Here is a 4909-nt window from a genome sequence, read left to right on the forward strand (position 1 = left end):
ACCAGCCTGGGCCAACTTCACAGGGGAAACCCAGGGCAACAACGCGCTCTGGAAGATGCGCCACAGCAACCAGGCCGTCAGCCACAACGGCGCTTACTGAAGAGGCTCTCCCACTTGTCCTCCATTTTCTCGCCCTTCCGCAGCAGGTGGAACAAGAGCATGTCGTGGCGCTTAAGGTCGCTCAGCAGTTCCTCGCAGTAATATGGGATCCCGTAGCTTCTCTGCATCAGGAACCTGGAAAGGAGCAGATCCAGCAGGGACTGACACAGGCAAAGCAAGGTGGGACACGTTTCAGACCAGCCTCTTTGCCACAGCTACACCTCCCTTTTGAACAGGCCAGCACTCCCACTGCCTTTGGCATCTGAGCTGCCCGGAAGATACAGCGGTTGCTGGAACGCGCAGGAAAAGAGTCGCGCGCAGTGCCCAAGGCACAGAGCTGCAAGCCTCGTCTCTCCTGGCCCCAACAGCCTAGATGCTCTCCGGCACCAGTGAGAGCCTCGGCCCCAGCAACAAATCGCCCCCCACTGCCCCACCACGTTCGTTCCCTCCTGCCCTCTGCAGCGGGTCAACCCCTCGCAAAGAGCTCCGAGGCCCCGCCTGGGACTTACGTCTCTAGGGCCCTGGGCACGCTGACAACTCCCAGCTCCCGGCAGGCTTTCTGCACAACAGCTGAAGCTTTCAGCTCTCCCAGATGAACGTGGGTCGTTTGCTGCAACTTCATGATGTCTGCTGCAGCTTCGCAGAGCCTCTGTCTTCCGTAGCGAGCAGGAGCAAAGCCCATGACCACAAAGAGCGGGACATCTCTGAGCACATGCGACATAACAGCCCAGGAGGCAGAGTCGATGTAGTGCGCGTTGTCGATGACAAACAGGACAAGCTCGTCTTCAACGATCTGAAACAAGCACGTTGGTCTGGGTGGATTCTGAGGGATTCTCAAGCATCTTCCACAGGACAGACTTTGGCCGGCCTCTCCCCACACAGAGGACGCGCAGAAGTCGCTCTCCTCTCCCCAGCTACCTCTTCGTTCGGAATCTCACCCGCTCTTCCGTGCTCCGAGACTCTTAAGGTCCCTCGGGCACGGTGGCACGGAAAGACACCGTTCCTCCTCCTCCGGAGCACATGCCCTCCAACTTCACAGGAGCAAAGTTATCAGGGGGCATGGCACGCGGAGTTTAGCCTCTGCAGGGCAATGACTCCGGTACACTGTCCTCCCACCAGCTCCCACCACTCTCCTGCAGAGCCCTCAGCCTGCGGCCTTGCTTTCCTTCTCTGACCCAGGATGGGGAGAACGGCTCACCTTCTGTAGCAGTTTCTTGAAAACCAACCCCAATTCCGTTGTCCTTTGAGCACCGCTCATCTTGGACACCTTCTCCGACAGGGGAAACTGGCCAGAAAAGCAGAGTCACAGAGAAACAGCCTTTCAGGGCGGTTCAGCACACCTGCCCACCACGCAAGTCCAAGCGAGCAAAACGCCTCTGCTGCCCTCAGCATCTTACCTCTCCCCCCACACAGTGGAGAGGAGACGCAGCGCGCACGTCACCGGGAGCCTACAACGGAGGCCCTCTGCTGAGGGTCTCTGGCAGAGCTCTTGCAGGGAGGCATGAGGGCGGAGAAGAGCTTCTTCCCTCGCCGTGGCAATCGCGCGAGGGAGCAGGCTGCTCACGCACCAGTGAACTCAGCACCAGCTCATCGGCCCCCTCTCAAAGCCTCTCTGCAATGCCCTTTCCAGGCTGCTGAGCAAGACACCAGGAACTGCCTGCAGCAGCCTGGCACCTGCACTCACCCCTAACAAGGAGCCCCCTCGCCCCCCTCTTTGGACCCACAAACAGAAGCCCAGCCTGTGCTACCCTCCTGCTACTCCCACCACGGAGCTAAGCCCACTCCCCAGCACGGTGTCCCAACCACAACAGCCACAGGACGGCTCACAAGCAGGCCTTCGCCACGGCCACAGAGGCCTCTCGCTCTCACCTTAACGACAAAAGGCACATTGAGGAGGCAGTAGCTGCTCTCTTCCACCAGCCCTTGGAGCTTTTCCTGCAGGGCGAGCTCTCTGGCACTGCACGATTTACAGGCCTGCAGGCCCATGGCCACAGCCAGCACCATGTGCATGGCAGAGTAGACCTGCTTCAGGTTGAGCTCCAGCGCTTCCACAGCCACTACCCTGCCATGCAGAAGCAAAAGGCACTGAGATTCAGAGAGGGACCCAAGCAGCCACAGGCTTCTCACACTAAGCTCTAGGGGAGAGGCGGAATCCAGGGCCACTTGGGTTTCTTCTCTTGGCTCCGCAGCTACGGCCAAAAGCCCTGACTGAGCTCGGGCTCTACTTTGCTTGGGGCCTGGCCCAAAGAAGGAAGCTCAACAGCAGTGGCTCCAGCAGCCACCTCTAGCTCCCTCAAGAGGCAGCAGGAGGGCACGCAGCTGCTCCTCAGCAGCAGCTCCTGCAGGCCTTGCAGGGATGCTGCAGTCCAAGGGCCACGCACCCGGGCAGAGGGCAGAGGGGCTCCAGTAGCCCACGGACATCAGCGGCTGGGCAGCGAAAGCGTTCCACAGCTCCCGGTCAGCAACACTCACCTGAGCCCAGCAGCCTGGCCTAAAGAGGCAAGCTCCGTAAGTAAATGGCTCTTTCCAGAGCCCGTCACGCCCTCAAACGCCATGATGTGGCTTGCTTTCTTATCCACATAGGCTTTCAAGTAACTTTCAAAGAGGGCAATCTCCTCCTCCCGACCTGGGAAGGCAAACAAGAAAGCGACCCGTTGCAGCGAGCTGAAAAGCAAACAGCCGTCGGCACCCTTCTCTCTTGCCGCCGCAGCGGGTCAGTCGGACCCAAGGAAATCTCCTCCCCGATCCCAACTACGGCCATCCCTTTAGCCCTGAGGCTGTGAGCAACTGCACACTGGAAAGGTCCCGCCACGCTAGCTATGCAGCACGGCAGGGAGCATCCGGCGCACGCCTCACCCTGCTTCCCACCTCTAGCTGCGGCCCAACCCCAAAGACAGGAACCAGCTAGGAGCCAAGGTATGCACCAAACCCTTAGGGCCACGCCAGGCAACGCCATCCCTCGCAAAAGCTTCTCCGTTCCCAGAGCGGAACTAACAGGTACCGACGGCAACAAATTGGCCTTCAGCAGACCAAGGCGTTCTCCACCTACCGAGCAACGGGGAAGAGCTGGGCCTCTCCTTCGTAACATCCATGCCAAACATGCTAGCGGGAGGAAGAGAAAAACAAAAGCCAATGAAGTAGGCAGAAGCTGGAGGACGTAGAGCCACGCGTGGAGCTGAGGGTGCGCTCCCGGGGACCCGCTCTTCTTTCGAGCCGGAGCGAATCCTGCCCACGCTCCCACTGGCCCAGCAGAGAGCGCAAACACCAAACGAGCACTAGCAAAGCTGCAGCCAGGAAGAAGCCCAACGGCCACAGTGGGACACCACACAGCATCAAGACTCGAGCGCCACAGGCCAAAGCCCAAGGAAGCGGAGACACGAGCAAGAAGCCAGGCAGTGCCGCTGGCTAGCACACTGCTGCACCCCGCAGGACAAGCCAAACAAGTCTCTGGTCCTGCCTACTGCTTCCCTGGCCTTTGCTCACAGGCAGCGCTTTCGAGAAGCGGGGCCCTGCAACAGCTGCTGTCAAGGCAAAGACGGGCAAGAAAAAACACTTCAAGCCACGACGTGCAACAGGACGACAAGGGTCACTTCTTGGGCCAAGGCGCCAAGCACCAGGCACCTTGGGCTCGAGTTTTTCTGAAGTTGCAAGGGGACGGCAACGTCAACGTTCCAAACGGCCTCCAAAGAGGATGCCAAACCCTGGCCCAGGGGAACACCTGAACTTTCACCAGGAGGCACTCAGGAACTGAGTCCTGGCCTGACCAAAAGCTTTCCGGGAGCGTCATGCTCGGAAGCAGCTGGGAGAAAACCTCCCTGGGGCAGAATTGCCACTGCGTTAGTCTTGCGCGCAATGGAGCAAGCACAGGGCAGAAAGCACAGCTGGAAGCCGTTTGGACCGGGGCTGCAAGGCCCCTCTGTGCCTACGGACACCTAAAAGCCTTCTCCACCCCTCCGGCATCACTCCCCGTCTCCTTACAGCAGGAGGCACCAGCGTAGGCAGGCCAAAAGCGTACCCGTGCTCTGCCTTTCCATCTTCTCAGCCCCAGCGATGGGAGGGGTGGGCGGGGGCCAGCTCTGCACAACTCCTCTTTGCGGACCAAGACTGGACCCTGTGTGCCACCCTGCCCCCAACCAGCCCGCTCAAACAGGACACTCACCACTTCGCCGACACCCCCAGGTATTGATACACGGGGCCAGGATCGACAACCCCCTTCATCTTTGCCTCCGGCAGCTCCTCGAAGCACCATCGGGGCAGCCTAGAGGCTGCGTACGTCGCTGCGTCACAGGACACCAGCCCAGGGTAGTGCTCCATCAGCCGGGCTGCCAGATTCACCTTCTGGCCAATGACTGCCGCAGAGAGAGAGCACGCATTCACGTACCTATGAAACCAACCCGCTCCACCCTTCACCGCCAACGGCTGCATCACCTCCAGCACAGGCAAGCCCCAAACCGTTGGCAGCACAACCAGCAGGAACAACAAGGCTCTGAGCCTGGTCCCCCGCACCGCAGCGGCGCCCGCTCTGCCTCCCTCATTCCCCACAGGACACAGGCCAAGGCCTCGTCCCAGCCCAGCACATACGGGCAACAGGGTGTTCCCTGCCGCTCTGCCTCTTCCTTTGACACGCTGCTCCGGCTGAACAGACCCAGCCCAGCCACCCGCTCCTCAGCCAAACACCTCGTACCTGTGTATTCGTGCCTCACGCGATGGCCTACGACTCCGCAGAACACCGTCCCGCTGGTAACCCCGACAGACACGGCCCTGACACACACGGAGAGCGACAGGCGCTCAGCAGCGCCCGCGCACAGGC

General features: G+C 60.4%; 1 long non-coding RNA gene across 1 annotated transcript; it reads right to left on the reverse strand.

Moving 5' to 3' along the window:
- Positions 1-790: 790 nt before the first annotated feature.
- LOC138064929 (uncharacterized) lies at positions 791-2053 on the reverse strand. The gene is made up of 3 exons (XR_011138159.1): positions 1969-2053; positions 1298-1384; positions 791-892 (listed from the first exon to the last, which is right to left on the reverse strand). It is a non-coding gene; the product is annotated as an uncharacterized lncRNA (long non-coding RNA).
- Between the last annotated feature and the right edge of the window lie 2856 nt (positions 2054-4909).

The sequence above is a fragment of the Struthio camelus genome, unplaced genomic scaffold, assembly GCF_040807025.1.
Source record: "Struthio camelus isolate bStrCam1 unplaced genomic scaffold, bStrCam1.hap1 HAP1_SCAFFOLD_119, whole genome shotgun sequence".
In the NCBI taxonomy this organism is placed as follows: domain Eukaryota; kingdom Metazoa; phylum Chordata; class Aves; order Struthioniformes; family Struthionidae; genus Struthio; species Struthio camelus.